The sequence below is a fragment of the Papio anubis genome, chromosome 6 (assembly GCF_008728515.1).
Source record: "Papio anubis isolate 15944 chromosome 6, Panubis1.0, whole genome shotgun sequence".
NCBI lineage: Eukaryota > Metazoa > Chordata > Mammalia > Primates > Cercopithecidae > Papio > Papio anubis.
Window position 1 is genome coordinate 18047423 of NC_044981.1, and position 18509 is coordinate 18065931.

Here is an 18509-nt window from a genome sequence, read left to right on the forward strand (position 1 = left end):
GGGAGTATGCTTGAGAACAAAATTGTAAGGTGGCTCATGCCTGTAATCCCCGCACTTTGGGAGGCCAAGCTGGGCAGATCGCCTGAGGCCAGGAGTTCGAGACCAGCCTGGCCAACATAGTGAAACCCCGTCTCTACTAAAAACACAAAAATTAGTTGGGTGTGGTGAAGCATGCCTGAAATCCCAGCTACTCAGGAGGCTGAGGCAGGAGAATCGCTTGAACCTGGGAGACGGAGGTTGCAGTGAGCTGAGATTGTACCACTGCACTCCAGCTGGGCGACAGAGCAAGAATCCTTAAAATATAAATAAACAAAGCTTGTAAGGAAAGGAGGGAAGAAAGATGACACATTGTAGTTGCAACAAAGGCCTTAGCCAACCTCATAGGGAGCTCTGGAGCTGAGTTGTCCTAAATGTGTCGAAAGTTCCAGGCCTTAGCACTAACCCCTTCCCATCACTCACTCCAACGTTGACTATGGAGGTCTGTCTGCTTGGGAAAGGCAGCTTCCTTTGACCAAGGCCATTCCTGGAGAAGGATGCAATTATGAGCCATCGGTGGCCAACACCCCTGGTAGCTGGGGGAATGAATGCCTAGGTCCTGAAAGGGAGATCTAGGTGGCATACCACAGTATCCACTATAGCCACAGAAGTAGGAGTGGATGTGCATGTGCCAGATGTTGGTCATTTCTGGCCTGTGGGAGAAGGCCAAAGAAATTGCTCTCCTGCTTTTAAATGTGAGCCTTAGGCCACGGCAGCAAGATAAGACCGTGAAACACACAAAGTTCAGTCTAATTCACTAGAAGACCATATTGAGATCAGGACCAAAAGTCTCTGTTGTCATAAAGTGTCCTTGCACCTGGCCTTGAGTTTGCATACTTGGCAAACTCACATGGGGTGACAGTAGCTTCATTAGCAACTGGAGGGGATTGAGGAATTTGGGACTCCAAATTCTGATCATCTTTCTCAACATCCACATTGGAGACATGACTAACATCTATTTAACGCTAGCTCATTACAACTAACAATATGATTCTCCTTGGCTTACCCCACCCTCCCTCTCCCCCATGTCTCCTAGCTCTGAAGGTGTCCATGTTGGAGGGTATCAGGGCCCCAGCTTTCACTGGAGTCTTCACTAACTGTTGAAACAGCCCAGGACAAATGTGAGTCTGAACCCTGCATAGGCGGTCATTTGATGCCCAGGCTTCTCTACAATTCTATTTATTCCTAATATCCTCCCAAATCCCTTAAATCTTCTCCCAACCCTATAACTGTAAGAAAGCCCAGGTACCACTTATCTATGGAGTCAGAGTTGGGATCAGAATGTTCTACTAGGCCAGGACAACAGATGTACTTGTTCTTCCACCCAGGTGACATGATACGGTGTTTATGCCAAAACTTCAACTTTCCCAACCTAAATAATGGATGGCCTCAATAGCAGCCTGCCATTTACACTTCTTCGCTTAAGATTAAGTCCCTTTCCCCCTTATGACTAAAGAACAGCAGTGATCATACACCTAAGTATGAAGCTAAACCTGCAAACCTTCTAGGAGAAATCATAGAAAAATATTTTTATGACTTTAGGGTAGGAAAACATTTCTTTCTATTTATTTATTCATTTATTTATTTATTTATTTATTTATTTATTTATTTATTTATTTATTTTGAGATGGAGTACCACTCCTGTTGCTCAGGCTGGAGTGCAATGGTGTGATCTCGGCTCACTGCAACCTCCGTCTCCCAGGTTCAAGCGATTCTCCTGCCTCAGGATCCCAAGTAGCTGGGACTACAGATGCCCGCCACCGCACCCCACTAAATTTTTTTGTATTTTTAGTAGAGACAGGGTTTTACCATGTTGGCCAGGCTGGTCTTGAACTCCTGACCTCAGGTAATCAGCCCGCCTCGGCCTCCCAAAGTGCTGGGATTACAGGCGTGAGCCAGTGTGCCCAGCCAGGGTAGGAAAACATTTCTAAGACAAGTCACAAAAGGCATAGGAGACAAAATTGAAAATTAAACTTCACTAAAATTAAAAACCTCTGCCTATCAAAAGACACCATTAAGAAAGTGAAAAGGAGGCTGGGCGCGGTGGCTCACACCTGTAATCCCAGCACTTTGGGAGGCTGAGGCAGGTGGATCACCTGAGGTCAGGAGTTCGAGACCAGCCTAACATGGAGAAACCCCGTCTCTACTGAAAATACAAAAATTGGCCGGGCGTGGTGGTGCATGCCTATAATCCCAGCTACTAGGGAGGCTGAGGCAGGAGAATCACTTGACCCCGGGAGGCAGAGGTTGCGGTGAGCCGAGATCATGCCATTGCACTCCAGCCTGGGCAACAAGAGCGAAACTCCGTCTCAAAAAAAAAAAAAAAAAAAAAAAAAAGTGTAAAGGTGTATTTTATTTTCTCTAATTATCTATATTTAGATATTATTATCTAAAAAGAATACAGATATTTGATAAAGGACTTTTATAACCACATCTGTTTTAAAAACTCCTGCACACCAAGAATAAAAAGACAAGCAATTCTCCTTAAAAATGAGCAAAAGATTTGAATTGGCACGTTGCAAAAGAAGATAACTGAAAGGCTATAAAGTCTATGAAAAGGTCCTCAACATAATTATTCATCAGAGAAATGGAAATTCAAACCACAATGAGATACCACTACAAACAAGGCAGAATCAATAAAATTAAAAGGACTGACAATTACATGATAGTTAGGATATGGAGGAGCTGGAACGCTCATACATTGCTGGTGGGAGCATACAATGGCGAACCACTATAGAAAGTGGTTTGGCAATTTCTCTTTTTTTTTTTTTTTTTGAGACAGAGTTTTGCTCTTGTCACCCAGGCTGGAATGCAATGGCGTGATCTCAGCTCATTGTAACCTCTGCCTCCTGGGTTCAAGTGATTCTCCTGCCTTAGTCTCTCTAGTAGCTGGGATTACAGGTGTGCACCACCAGGCCTGGCTAACTTTTGTATTTTTAGTAGAGACGGGGTTTCACCACGTTAGCCAGACTGGTCTCAAACTCCTGACCTTAGGTGATCTGCCCTCCTCAGCCTCCCAAAATGCTGGGATTATAGGCATGAGCCATGCCCGGCCGGGTTGGCAATTTCTAACAAAGTTAAACCTGTATCTACCTTAATGACTCAGCAATTCCACTTCTGCATATATACCCATAAATAAGTGTATATGTGCATAAAAAGATTTGTTTGTGAATGTTTATAGCAGCCTTATTCATAATAGCCCCAAGGTGGAAACAACCAAAATGTCCACCAATAGGAAAGTGGATAAACAAATTGTGGTATAATAATACAATGAAATACTACTCAGCAGAGAAAAAGAACAAATCATTGATATAGGCAAAAATATGGAAGATGTTCAAAAACATTAGTTGGAATGAAAGAAGTCAGATACCATTAAAAATATATACTGTGTGATCCCATGATATAAAATTTAAGAACAAAAAAACTATTTTGATAAAAGAATGCAATTTGTGTGAGTATTAACTGGAGGCAGAAAGGGAGTTTTGGGGGTGATGAAAATGTGCTACATCTTTATGTAGAAGATGATCATACAGAGGTGTATATATACAAACATTCATTGATTTTTTTCAATGTCAAAATTCATCTTAAGATGTATGCATTTTACTACACATAAATTATACTTCAATAAAGTAGTGGTAAATGAATAAATAATCATAACATAAAAATTAAAAGTCTGAAAACAATTGCTGATAATCCAGTCATCCATTAACAGTCTCCCCAGTCTTATTTCAGTGTATATTTATGTGGATAAAATTTATCACACATATATATTTTATTTTGCTTTTCCCCCTTATCATCATATCATAGCACTTTCTCATGACATTAAAAACTTCTTAGCCAGGTATGGTGGTGCATGCCTGTAGTTCCAGCTACCCAGGAGGCTGGGGCGGGGGATCACTTGAGCCCTGGAGTTTGAGACCAGCCTGAGCAACAAAGTGAGACCCTGTATCTACAAAAAGAAAAAAATAAATTAGCTAGGCAGACATGGGGGCACTTGCCTGTAGTCCCAACTACTCGGGAGGCTGAGGTAGGAGGATCACTTGGGCCGGGGAGTCTGAGGCTGCAGTGAGCTGTGATTGTGCCACTGTACTCCAGCCTGGGCAACAGTCAGTCCCTATCTAAAAAAAAAAAGTTGGGGGGAGTGAAGCAGCAAAAACTAAAAACTAACATCTTGAATCTCTGCCTAGTGGCATAGTGCCCTGGCATCCTGATGTGGCAGTGCATGTAGTTCCAGACTGACTTATCATTTATCAGTAAATGTGAATGGACATTCTCCTCTGCAGAACTCTGGAGGCAGTACAAGAGAGAAGACAGACTGAGATGAGGATAGCGTTGTTCCTGCTTTTATAAACGGATTGTTGAGGGAGTAGGGAAGAATTAAGAAAAGCTTCATAGAAGAGATGATGTTTTCACTGGTCTGAAGGAAGAGTAGGGTTTGCTGGGCAGAGGGGAACTGCAGGGAATAAGCAAAGGCATGGAAGCACAGTGTTACAAGGTGCTGGGATCATGGAAGTGTTTAAGCATTACAGTGACATTATAATATTTGTGTTTAGAATTCTTCTCTGGAAGTGTTCTGGGCCAAGGAGGATGATTGTATGTGGAAATATTGAGAGATATTAGGGACAGGCAGAAAAAATAAGGGACTCCCGATAATAGACAAGATTAGTGGAATTGGGGTGGAAGAAATGTATTTCAGAGGTATTTGGGGACAAGGCTTTATAACAACTGGGCCCTGAAGGTGAAAGGGAGAAATTTTATTCAATAACAACTTCCTGCTGAATTTACAATCCTGGCTATGCCATTGACTAATTGTATGACTTTTGACAAGTTTCTTAACCTATGACGGCTTCAGTTTCCAACCTGTAAAATAAAGACACTGGACTAGATTAGGACTAGATTGGATTCATGATGTCACCTTCTCTTCCTGTATCAAAGGCAGTTGTTGATATTGAACATGGTCTTTTTCCTTGCTGAGCTGGGACAGGACCCCAGGCAGCCACCACCAATGATCTGGAAGAGTTGAAATCTATATGCTTGCCCTGGACACAATAATCTCCAAGGTTATTCCCAGTTCTAAAAGTATTTTTATAAATTACATAATAATGGGCAGGTGCAGTGACTCACACCTATAAGCCCAGCATTTTAGGAGGTCAAGGCGGTTGAATTGCTTGAGCTCACGAATTAGAGACCAGCCTGGGCAACATGGCGAAACCCTGTCTCTACAAAAAATACAGAAGTTAGCCAGGCATGGTGGCGCACACCTGTAGTCCCAGATACCCAGGAGGCTGAGGTCGGAGGAGGATTGCTTGAGCCTGGGAGGGGGAGATTGCAGTGAGCAGAAATTGCACCACTGATGCCTGTAATCCCAGCTACTCGGGAGGCTGAGGCAGGAGAATCGCTTGAAACCGGCAGGTGGAGGTTGTGGTGAGTTGAGATCCCGCCATTGCACTCCAGCCTGGGCAACAAGAGCGAAAGTCCATCTCAAAAAAAAAAAAGAGAGAGAGAGAGATTGCATCACTGCACTCCAGCCTGGGGTATAGAGCCAGACCTTGTCTCAAAAAAAAATAAAAAATAAAAATAAAAATAAGTAAATAAATTACACATTCTTCAAATGGGAAGTGGAATTAGAAAAACTACTATTAAATTAGGACCTGTAAGTAGTGCTATAATGTGAACTTATTCCCACATTTGGGGGATTTGATTTTAATGAAAGGAATTTCTCACAGACTGTAAATAGTAATCAATACTAAATGATGAAAATGACAGTTGATTCCCTGTAATTAAGATAATTCCTTAGTTCCTATCATTTTCACAACCATATTCTCAGATGAGTTTATCATCTAAAAATATACATAAAGAAATAAAAATACAAGCCTTCTCTTGAACTCATTTTATTTGTTTGCTTCGTTATGTATTCATTTTTGGTAGGACAACATACATTTAACTATGTATTAATCCTGAGTACAAGTAAAAACTGCTTGTGTGTGTGTGTGTGTGTGTATATATATATATATATATATACATATTTTTTTTTTTTTTTTTTTGAGACAGAGTCTCGCTCTGTCACCCAGGCTGGAGTGCAGTGGTACCATCTCGGCTCACTGCAACCTCCGCCTCCTGGGTTCACGCCATTCTCCTGCCTCAGCCTCCCAAGTAGCTGGGACTATAGGTGCCCGCCACCATACCCGCCTTATTTTTTGTATTTTTAGTAGAGACGGGGTTTCACTGTGTTAGCCAGGATGGTCTAGATCTCCTGACCTCGTGATCCACCCGCCTCAGCCTCCCAAAGTGCTGGGATTACAGGCGTGAGCCACCACGCCCGGCCTTATAATATTTTTAAAGTCAGAAGTGAGAAGTTTCTGAAACCTTAGTGAAAAGATTTTTCTTTCTTCAAATAGGAGCACATCTCTGGTTTTTTTGTTTTAACATTTAAATAATGTGTTCAGCATTGCCTACCAATAGCTTGATTTGAAGAATTTGCTGATTTCCCTGGTGTAACTGCTGCCACCACCATGGCTCACTGCCAGCTGCAACATGACGTCATTGAGCACAAAGTAGGAACCTGACTCTCTTGAGCTGGAACTAGCCAGCTCCAGCAGATCAGCAGTGGTTTGGATTCTTCTCCTTTCTCTCCGCTATTTGCTTTGCTGAGGCTGATACTTTTGGCCAATGAACTATATCCCGCCTGAAGAAGTATTTTATCTGGCTGCCACATTATTTTTGTTTTAAATTTAGATATAAATATCTTTAAATGGAATGTGCTGTTTCCAGGTCAGGTGCAGTAGTTCATGCCTGTAATCGCAGCAGTTTGGGAGGCTGAGGCGGGTGGATCACCTGAGATCAGGAGATCGAGACCAGCCTGGCCAATATGGTGAAACCCCGCCTCTACTAAAAATACAAAAATTAACCAGGCATGGTGGCCGGCGCCTGTAATCTCAGCTACTAAGGAGGCTGAGGCAGGAGAATGGCTTGAACCTGGGAGGAGGAGGTTGCTGTGAGCCGAGACTGTGCCATTGCACTCCAAGCTGAGCAACAAGAGTGAAACTGTTTCAAAAAAAAAAAAAAAAAAAAAAAGAACTTGCTGTTTCCCCCAGCCACAGACTCTGCCACTTACAATGTCCCATACCAAGCTCACCTGGCTCCTGGGGCATTTGTTTGTGACTCCTGGTTTATACCAGTGTCATCCCATCTGTCCTGCTGCTCCTCCCTTGGCACCACCCACAGACTCTGTCCCTGTCCTCACCTTTCTTCATGGAGAACACCGGTACATTCTGTCTCCTTTTTTTTTTTTTTTTTTTGAGACGGAGTCTCGCTCTATCGCCCAGGCTGGAGTGCAGTGGCGCGATCTCGGCTCACTGCAAGCCCCGCCTCCTGGGTTCAAGCCATTCTCCTGCCTCAGCCTCCCGAGTAGCTGGGACTACAGGCGCCTGGCACCATGCCCGGCTAATTTTTTTTTTTTTTGTATTTTTAGTAGAGACGGGGTTTCACTGTGTTAGCCAGGATGATCTCGATCTCCTGATTTCATGATCCGCCTGCCTCGACTTCCCAAAGTGCTGGGATTACAGACATGAGCCACCACGCCTGGCCCATTCTGTCTCCTCTTAAGTCAAGAGCTTTTGTAGTTGACTCTGAATCCTAAGGCCTTAGTGAATGTCTAGTACATACTAGGTACTCAATAAATCTCAAGTAATATGTGAATGAACAAATAAACGTTTACTTATTTCATGAGCGGACTTTGTGTACAAAGCACTGTGTCAAGGCTAAGTACTTTCTAAGAAATGATTCCTTTGAAATGTGAACGTCCTCCAAGATATTTAAAAATTAAACAATAGCCAAATAAAAATGTTACGTGTTAGACAAAACCCACTTTTGCCTGAGGGCATCTATCTAGCATCATCATTTCACTCACATTAAATAAAGATAGCCCATGTTTTAGAAATAGTGACAGGTCCTGATGTTTAATAATAAGCAAACCTGTAAGTAATATTGTGCAATTAATAATAACAACAATCATGTGTTATATTGCTATAGTATTTTATAAATTTCGTAGTTCTAATTTTGTTCCACCTTTACATTTATTTATTTATTTTTATTTATTTGTTTTTTAGAGACAGGGTGCTCACTCTGTCACCCAGGCTGGAGTGCAGTGGTGCAATCTCGGCTCACTGCAACCTCCACCTCCTGGGTTCAAGGGATTCTCCTGCCTCAGCCTCCGAGTAGCTGGAATTACAGGAGTGTACCACCACGTCTGGCTAAATTTTTGTATTTTTTATTTATTTTTATTTTTTTGTGACGGAGTCTCACTCTGTCGCTCAGGCTGGAGTGCAGTGGCATGATCTTGGCTCACTGCAAGCTCCGCCTCCCAGGTTCACGCCATTCTCCTGCCTCAGCCTCCCCAGCAGGTGGGACTAGAGGCGCACGCCGCCATGCCCAGCTAATTTTTGTATTTTTAGTAGAGATGGGGTTTCACTGTGTTAGCCAGGATAGTCTCGATCCCCTGACCTTGTGATCTACCCACTTCGGCCTCCCAAAGTGCTGGAATTACAGGCGTGAGCCATTGTCTCTGCCTGTATTTTTTTTTTTTTTTTTTTTTTTTTTTAGTAGAGATGGAGTTTCACCATGTTGGCCTGGCTGGTTTCAAACTCTCACTTTTAAAACTTTATTGAACTACTATCATGAGCCAAGCATTATGTTAAATTCACCACCCTTTTAAGATAAAAACTCTCAACAAACTAGAAGCAGAAGAGAATTTCCTCAACCTAATAAAGCCTATCTGTTAAAAAAAACCCACAGCTAACATCAGACTTAATGATGAAAGACTGAATGCTGTCCCTCTAATATTAAGAACAAGACAAGGACGTTCACTCTTACCACTTTTTAAAAAAAAATTAAATGCTGGATGTACAGTAGTAAAGAAAATATAAGATAAGTATATAAGGAAGGTTATAGACTCTTTTCCTTATTTCGTGTTCAGTGACATTGTGTTGGCAGCTTGAAATCAGCCATGGTGGTGGCATTGTTTACATCATGGAAACTGGCTAATGCTACAAATGAGGCTATTGGTAGGTATATATATGGAAGGTAAGATAAGGAAGGTACTATGTACATACTCCAAATTAGAAAGGTGGCTTACTACACTTGAGCTCCACAGGGTGGGAAAGAGCCAGTCAGACAAAACCTAGGGGAAGAGGCCTTCTCAGCAGTGGAAACCAGTACTTGCGATAACCTTGAGCTGGCAGAGGGACTGGTGCATTCAGGAGCTTATAAAAGACCAGCAGCAGACTGACAGGTGAGTGGGCAGGGGGAATTTGGAGTGTAGAAAGGGTTCTTCACGTGGGACCTAACAGGCTAAGATAAGGAGTTTGGGTTCTATTCAAAATGCAGTGGGAAAAAGATCAACAAAATGGACAATTAGCTAGACTGACCAAGAATAAAAGAGAGAAGAATCAAATTCTACAATCAGAAACGAGAGAGGGGATATCACTACCAAACTTACAGAAGCAAAAAGGATTACAAGGGAATACTATTAACAATTTTATGTCAACAAATTAGATAACCTAGGTGAAATGGACAGATTCTTAGAAAGACACAAGCTACCAAAATGGAATCAAGAAGACATGGAAAAACTGAACAGACCTTTAACAGGTAAAGAGATTGGAAATAGTAATAAAAACAAACAAACAAAAATTTCCCATGAAGAAAACCTTAGGCCCAAATGGCTTTACTAGTGAATTCTACCAAACATTTAAAGAGGCATTAACATCAATCCTTCACAAACTCTTCCAAAAAAGGAGAGAATAGTTCCCAAAGATTCTACGAGACCAATATTACCCTGATACCAAAACTAGACAATGGCATGACTAGAAAACTATAGATCAATATCCCTTATGAATTATAGTTGCAAAAATCCTCAACAAAACACTAGCAAACTGAATACTATGATGGATTAAAAAAAGTACACACTATAACCAAGTGGAATTTATGCCAGACATGTAAGGTTGATTTAACATATGAAACTCAGTTGATTTAATATAACATATTAATAAGATAAAGGACAAAAACCACATGGTCACATTAATAAGTAGCAGAGAAAGCACTTGACAAAATTCACCACCCTTTTAAGATAAAAACTCTCAACAAACCAGAAGCAGAAGAGAATTTCCTCAGCCTAATAAAGCTTATCTAAAAAAAAAGAACCCACAGCTAACATCAGACTTAATGATGAAAGACTGAATGCTTTCCCTCTAAGATTAAGAACAAGACAAGGACGTTCACTCTTACCACCTTTTAAAAATTAGAGACAGGGTCGTGCTCTGTCTCCCAGACTGAAGGGCAGTGGCACAATCGTGGCTCACTGCAGCCTCAAACTGCTGCTCTCAAGCAATCCTTCCACTTCAGCCTCCCGAGTAGCTGGGACTACAGGTGTGCACCACCACACACGGCTAAAACTGTTACCACTTCTGTTCAACATTGTGCTGAAGGTCATAGTCAGAAAAATCAGGCAAGAAAAAGTGAAAACTACCTCCATCGTTAAGAAAGTGAAAAAGATAACTCACACCATGGAAGACAATATTTGCTTACAATATATCTGTTAAGTAAATTATATCTAATATATAAAGAACTCTTGCAACTTAGCGATAAAAAGAAAGACAAATAACCCTTTTTGTTTCTGAGACAGGGTCTTACTGTTTCCCAGGCTGGAGTGCAGTGGTGTAATCATAGTTCACTGTAACCTTGAACTCCTGGGCTCCAGTGATCCTCCTGTTTCAGTCTCTTGAATAGCTAGGGCTACAGGCACATGCTGTCATGCCCAACAGGTTTTTTATTTTTTTTACTTTTATTTTTTTTTGTAGAGATAGGGTCTCACTATGTTGCCTAAGCTGATCTTGAACTCCTTGCCTCAAGCCATCATCCAGCCTCAGACTCCCAAAGTGATGGGTTTACAGGTGTGAGCCACCATGCCCAGCCCAGTTTTTTAAATGAGCAAAATATTTGAATAGAATTTTCTTCAAAGAAATATGTAGGTTGGGCATGGGGCTCACGCCTGTAATCCCAGCTTCAGAGGCCAAAGCAGTTGATCACTTGAGGTAAGGGGTTCGAGACCAGCCTGGCCAACGTGGGGAAACCCTGTCTCTACTAAAAATACAAAAAATTAGCCGGGCATTGTGGTGCACACCTCTAATCCCAGCTACTTAGGAGGCTGAGGCAGGAGAATTGCTTGAACCCAGGAAGCAGAGGTTGCAGTGAGCTGAGATTGTGCCACTGCACTTCAGCCCGGGTGACGGAGTAAGACTCTGTCTCAAGAGAAAAAAAAAGAAATATACAAATGACTAATAAGCAATGAAAAAATGCTCAACATCATTAATCATTAGGGAAATGCAAATCAAAACCACAGTGAGAAACCACTGCATGAATGATTATAATCAAAAAGACAGATAACAAGTGTTTGTGAGGATGTGAAGAAATTAGAGCCCTCATACAGTGCTGGGGGGATTGTAAATAGTACAGCCACTTTGGAAAATTGTTTGGTGGTTGCTTAAACAGCTAAGCATAAAGTTATCATATGACTCAGCATTTTATTCTTCCAAATGTACCCAAGATAATTGAAAACACATGTCAGCACAAAAATGTGCACCTGAATGTTCATAGCAGCATTATTTGTAATAGTCAAAAAGTGAAAATAACCAAATGTCCATGAGTGAATAAACAAAATATGGTATATCCATACAGTGGAATATTACTTGGCAATTAGAATAAATGAAGCACTAATACATGCCAACACACAGATCAATCCTGAAAGCATTATGCTAAGTGAAAGAAGCCAGACCTCAAAAGTCACATATTATAATATTCCATTTATATGAAATGTCCAGAACAGACAAATCCATAGAGACAGAAAATCAATTAGTGGTTGTTAGGGGCTGGAAGGGGTGGGAATAGTAGTAACTACTTATGAGTTTTCGGTTTCTTTCTGGGGTAATGAAAGTGTTCTGGAATTAGATAGTGGTTATAATTGAACATTGTGAAAACACTAAAACCACATTGGGTGTTTTAATTTGTATACTGTAAGAGGGTGAGTTTTATAGTATGTGAATTATATCTCAATGAAGATGTCATTTAAAAATTATAGCGGTGAGAGGCCGAGGCAGGCAGATCACCTGAGGTCAGGAGTTGGAAATCAGCCTGGCCAACATGGTGAAACCCTGTCTCTACTAAAAATACACAATTAGTAGGGTGTAGTGACACACATCTCTAATCCCAGCTATTCGGGAGGCTGAGGCATAAGAATCGCTTGAACCTGGGAGGCGGAGTTTGCAGTGAACTGAGATCACACCACTGCACTCCAGCCTGGGCGACAGAGTGAGACTCTGTCTCAAAGAAAAAAAAGAAAAAAAAGTATATATAGTGGGACATCATCAGAAAGAATTAAGCAGAAGAATGGCATGATTTATGCTTTTAAAAAACGAGCTGCTATATGGGGTAGACTGGGGACCGGGGGAAAAACAAGTGGAGACACCAGTCGGGAGACTGGAGCAGCAGTGAACGTGAAAAACCATGACGTCTAAGACTGATAACAGCGGTGGTGATGGAGACAAGGGGGAATAATTGAGATATATTTTGAAGGCTGAACCTCCTGGATTATTTTGGATTACATGTGGGGAGTGAGAGAGTAGGAGGTATTAGGAATGATTCGTAAGTTTCCAACTTGGACAACTAAATGGGGAGTACTATTCACCCTTCAAAAAAGTTCATTTTTGTCTCACCAAAGCCCTATGAATAAGCCATACGCTAAACATTCAATAGATCAAGAAATGGAAGATAAAATGTTGTTAGCCAGGCATGGTGGCTCATGCCTATAATCCTAGCACTTTGGGAGGCTGAGGCAGGTAGATTGCCTGAGCTCAGGAGTTCGAGACCAGCCTGGGCAACATGGAGAAACTCCATTTCTATTAAAATACAAAAAATTGGCTGGGCGCAGTGGCTCACGCCTGTAATCCTAGCACTTTGGGAGGCCGAGGCGGGTAGATCATGAGGTCAGATCAAGACCATCCTGACTAACACAGTGAAACCCTGTCTCTACTAAAGAAACACAAAAAAATTAGCCAGGTATGGTGGCGGGCACCTGTAGTCCTAGCTACTCAGGAGGCTGAGGCAGAAGAATGGCATGAACCCGAGAGGCAGAGCTTGCAGTGAGCCAAGATCACACCACTGCACTCCAGTCTGGGTGACAGAGCGAGACTCTGTCTCGAACAACAACAACAACAACAACAACAACAACAGCAACAAAAATTTAGCCAGGTGTGGTGGTGTGCACCTGTAGTCCCAGCTACTCAGGAGGCTGAGGCAGGAGAATCGTTTGAACCTGGGAGGCAGAGGTTACAGTGAGCTGAGATTGCGCCATTGCCCTCCAGCCTGGGCTACAGAGCTAGACTCTGTACCCCCCACCCCCCCAAAAAAAAACAGTCGTTAAACCGTTAAACCAATTCTTCCCAAATCAAACAGCTAGAAAGGAGGGGGATGTCAGATTTGGGACTCCTTTCTAATTTGGAAGTTCATGTGCTTTCCACTGAGCAATTTATTCCTTGTGGTCTCTCTAATAGGCCTGAAGATGTGCATTACATTAAGAATTTACACTTAAGAATATAACATTTACAGAAGAGAAAAAAATTTTTTTAATACACTGATGTACACTTTTTGCTTTTAAAGAAAAAATGGATGTGTGGAGATTTGTAGCCTGATTGTTGACTAAGTTGAGGAATATTTTGCTATATAAGAAAATAAATGAAGTTTTAACACTTATATGTGAGAAAAGAAAACAAGCCAATGAACATTTGTTGATTTATGACATTTTCAGGCACTGAATGTTAGAATTCTGAGGATAATTCCACAGTTCAGTGGGTTAGATACACAATTTTTGGATTTGACAGCTAAAATTATTTGCTCCCTCTAGATGCTGGTTTGTTTGGTTTTTTTTAAGTGCTTTTCTTGGCTTGGCATAACTGGCTTCTATTATTAATGTCCACGTACACTTTTGGACTAATATTTCATTCTTAGGCAAACCAATGTCATTAAAATAGAAGAAAGAGATCTTATAAAGGCTCTAGTCTGCTCCCCAGGTATCAAAGAAGGGCATCTTCAAGGGGAAATTAGAGTGAGGATTCAGAAAATTGAAAAAGTGAGGAAAGTATAATGGAAGAGTTTCTCAATCTTTTTTTTTTGAGACGGAGTTTCACTCTTGTCACCCAGGCTGGAGTGCAATGGCACAATCTCAGCTCACTCCAACCTCTGCCTCCTGGCTCAAGCGATTCCTGCCTCAGCCTCCCAAGTAGCTGGGATTACAGGTACGTGCCACCACGTCTGGCTAATTTTTTGTATTTTTAGTAGAGATGGGGTTTCACCACGTTGGCCAGGCTAGTCTTGAACTCCTGACCTCAGGTGATCCACTGCCTTGGCCTCCCAAAGTGTTGGGATTACAGGCTTGAGCCACCGCGCCTGGCCAGTTTCTCAATCTTTTTAAACCTTTGCCCTCTTAGATAAAACTGCACTTCAGCTTCACACATGCTCCATCCTCCCCAGCTGAGATTCTGACATAGATTTCCAGGGACATACCATCATCAGTGGTTTGCCAACAGCCAAGATTCATTAAACTTCACATTTGGTACTTTGTATTACTGTAAAATTTTCCAAGAGAAGTTTGTGTTAGGATATTTCACATGACTTTTTGAATGACACTCCACCTCTGCCTCTCCAGTCCCGTAACAAAGAGAGCTCTGCTCTTCCTTTGTCATTTTCCCTGTGGTCTCTTAGGACACGCTAGGTCCCCTGCTTCTCTCCTTGTATCCTCTCCTCTCGCCATGGGGGAGTTTCTTCTGCATATTCATAGTTTTTGCTCCTTCTTATCTTTGGCTTGGCCATCCTGGCCACAAACCTAGTTGTGATGGCAGCACACTCCACGGAGCTGGTGGGAGCCCCACCCCTTCTGAGTTGGGACAGGAGCTGCCCCGGTGCTGCTGTAGCTGCCCAATGCAGCTGCAGACCTAGGCCTCCTGTTCTACGGAGCAGCCAGGAGCCCCACTCTCCTGGGTGGGGCTACAGGAACCCAAACTGTAGCTGTGGATCCATCTGAGCTTTCCTGTGCTCTTGGGGGAGGGCCAGGAGCAGGCAGGATCTGCCTTTCTGGGTGAGGGTGTGGCTGCAGCCACCCTCCTAGATGCAGGAGCCGGGTGTGTCTGCAGCCTGCACCCTCAGCGACCCCAGGAAGGACCCCCCACTGCCCCGTCCCCGCAGGCTCAGGGGTGTTTGCCTGACCTCTCTCCAATCTTGGGGCCTGCTCCGATCTCATAGCAGGGTTGCAGCTGAGCCCCAGGGCCATGAATAGCAGCAAGAGGCAGACAGAGTCCTGGGTGGAAGGCGTGGGTCCCCAGTAAGGCCCCACCTTCATGCCAGGGAGGGCCTGAAGGCTTGGGGCCAGGTTGCCAGTCCCATAAATTGGAGTGGGAACTCATGGTACCTCTTCCGGGTCTATCAGTGGCTGTTCATGGGCCAATCAGCATGTACTTCCTCCCCTCTGAGGTCCATAAAAGCCCTAGGCTCAGCCAGAGCAGGGCAGAGGATGGCCAGAGGATGAAGAGGGCAGAGAGATGATGAGACCCCATGACCAGCTACAGACAGGAGTACCCTTTCTGCTGAGAGCTGGAGACGATGGGAAGGCCAGCTGCAGAAAGGAGTACCCTCTCCGCTGAGAGCTGCAGAGACGACCTGCTGGAAGAGAGGAGCTGCCCTCTCTGCTGGGACCTTCAGAGACCTGCAAAGACATACCTGCAGAGAGGAGCCACCTCCTCCAGGGCCTGCTCTCTGCGAAGAGCTGAACACTCGACCAGACGACCTGCCTACAGAGAGGAGCTACGCACTCCTCTGAGCTGTTCTAACACTAAATAAAACTCTTCTTCTCCACTCTGCACTTGTCTGTGTACCTCATTCTTCCTAGAGGCAGGATGAGAACTCGGACAAAGGTGCTGTGGCCACAGAGGTTTCCCACCAGAAAAATGGACACCCCAGAGATCTTGTAACACTCAGACAGCAGTCTCTGCATCCTTTTGTTTTCTGTTCTTTCTCTTGCTAACTGACCCCTTTTCTTGTTACTTTTCCATTCAAGTTGCTGGCAGAAAGAAACTGGCCACGTTCAGGCTAGAAGTCACAGTCAGCCCATACATGCCTGGGTCAGAGGCTCCATCCTGGTCCCACATCCATAAGAGGCTAGTAGAAAACATGCTGCCTAACCCCACAACTTTGACAAGTGGATGTCAGTGGGCAGGGCCCATGGAGCCTGCTCAGCAGAGCACTGTTGTTCCTGGAGGCCATGATGCCTGCAGCAGTCAAGGCTTTAGCTGCTTTACCAGTGCTCCCCTCCAGGATTCCATGGCAGGGTGAGTCACGCTGTGGGAATCTCACACTGGAGATGGCCAAAAAGTTCAGTGTTTGTTTTTTTGTTTGTTTGTTTGTTTTTGAGATGGAATCTCACTATGTCACCCAGGCTGGAGTGTAGTGACTCGATCTCAGCTCACTGCAACCTCTGCCTCATGGGTTCAAGCGATTCTCATGTCTCAGCCTCTTGAGTATCTGGGACTATAGGAGCCTGCCACCATGCCCAGATAATTTTTGTATTTTTAGTAGATACGGGGTTTCGCCATGTTGGTCAGGCTGGTCTTGAACTCCTGACTTCAAGTGATCCACCTGCCTCGGCCTCCCAAAGTGCTGGTATTACAGGCATGAGCCACCATGCCCGGCAATATTAGTTTATTAGCCTGAGGAAACTGACACACTTTTCTGAGGGGTAGTTAGCATGGCAACACAAATTAATGAGCATTCTTCTTCTTCTTCTTCTTTTTTTTTCTTTTTGAGATGGAGTCTCACTCGGTTGCCCAGGCTGGAGTGCAATGGCACGATCTCAGCTTACTGCAACCTCCACCTCCCGAGTTCAAGTGATTCTTCTGCCTCAGCCTCCTGAGTAGCTGGGACTACAGGTGTCCACTACCACGCCTGGCTAATTTTTTGTATTTTTAGTAGAGATGGGGTTTCACCATGTTGGCCAGGTTTCGAACTCCTGACCTCAAGTGATCCACCTGTCTCAGCCTCCCAAAGTGTTGGGATTACAGGCAGGAGCCACCGCTCCCGGCCGAAATGAGCATTCTTTAATATTGCTATGACCCTAAATCCCCATCTGGTATTCCTTACTGTGATAAGGTGGAGGCCAGCTGGGCCACCACATGTAGCTGTGTAGGTTGTGCCTTGCACGACTCCAGGCCGTCCCCTTTCACATTAGCATCTGTACCCTAGCCTGGCTTTTATCCCCCAGGCCATTCCTACTTTTCCAGCTACATGGAAGAGAGAACAAGCAGAAAAGAAGTCCCATCCTTCTCCTTGTTCCTCCCATTGAAAGGTCCTCCTGCCATACACCATGCACCGCGTGGCCCACTGCATGCTCCCTGTGCTGTGGGTGTGTCCTGGGCCCAGAGTAAAAAAGGTTTACCTTTTTGGAGGTGAATTAAGGAAGTGTGCTCCAGCGGCTTCTTGACTTCAGTATCTGGGAAAGTTATCTTCCTCGAGGTGATGAAGGCGCTAAAAAACAAAGTGGAAGATGTGTGGACAACAACCCTGACACGCTTTTAGCCCTGCCAGCCCTGGCATAGGAACAATCACATTACCATTAACGTGAGGACAAGCAGCCTGAATCAGTGTGGCCCAGGATAGACATGACCTAATTGGAAGCTGAAATGATGTTTTACAAAAAGGCCTAAGGCTCACGTATCCCTCCGCTCCAGCATTGTCAGCCCCTTTAGAAAAGAGAAAGGCAAAGGTTGATGGGATTGCTAGTGGAAATGGAATCAGGTTAGCCTGGAAAGGAATTCTCTGCTTCCTTTGCACTATTTTATGTACAGTACCTGTGTCTGGCTGACAACGAGGAAGGAAGTTGCTTCTCCCTGTTATTCCTGATCAGTTCACATTTCTCTGTTCCCTGAACATTCCCAGTACTTTCTGCCTCAGCTATAAAGTTCTCTGCTTCGAATTCTGCCATATTCAATGCTTAGCAAAATATAATACAAGATTCTTCGAATTCTGCTAATTCAATGCTTAGCGAAAATGTAAAAAACAAAAAACAAAAAACTTTTTTAGTATAAAATCTTAAAAAGTACTCAATACTGCTTAAAAAAGAGAGAAAATAGAAAGAATAGTATAATAATATAATACGTTCAGTAGTGGGTTGGAAATGTTATGCGCATGTCCTGATGCTGAAAATTTATGAATGTGACCCTATTTGGAATGAAGGTCTTTGCAAATATAATTAAAGATCTGGAGATGAGATCATCCTGAATTATCTAGTGGGCTGTAAATTCAATGATAAGCATTCTTATAAGAGACAGAAGCAGAGAAGACACAGACACAGAAGAGAAGGCCATGTGATCACGAGGCAT

General features: G+C 43.4%; 1 long non-coding RNA gene across 1 annotated transcript in view; it reads left to right on the forward strand.

Annotated features, from left to right (window-relative positions):
* Positions 1–16598, forward strand: part of LOC103883506 — a 33052-nt gene extending 16454 nt beyond the window's left edge. Inside the window, exon 3 of the long non-coding RNA XR_645742.4 lies at positions 15610–16598. This is a non-coding gene — a long non-coding RNA (uncharacterized LOC103883506). The remainder of the gene's footprint in view (positions 1–15609) is intronic.
* Positions 16599–18509: the final 1911 nt, after the last annotated feature.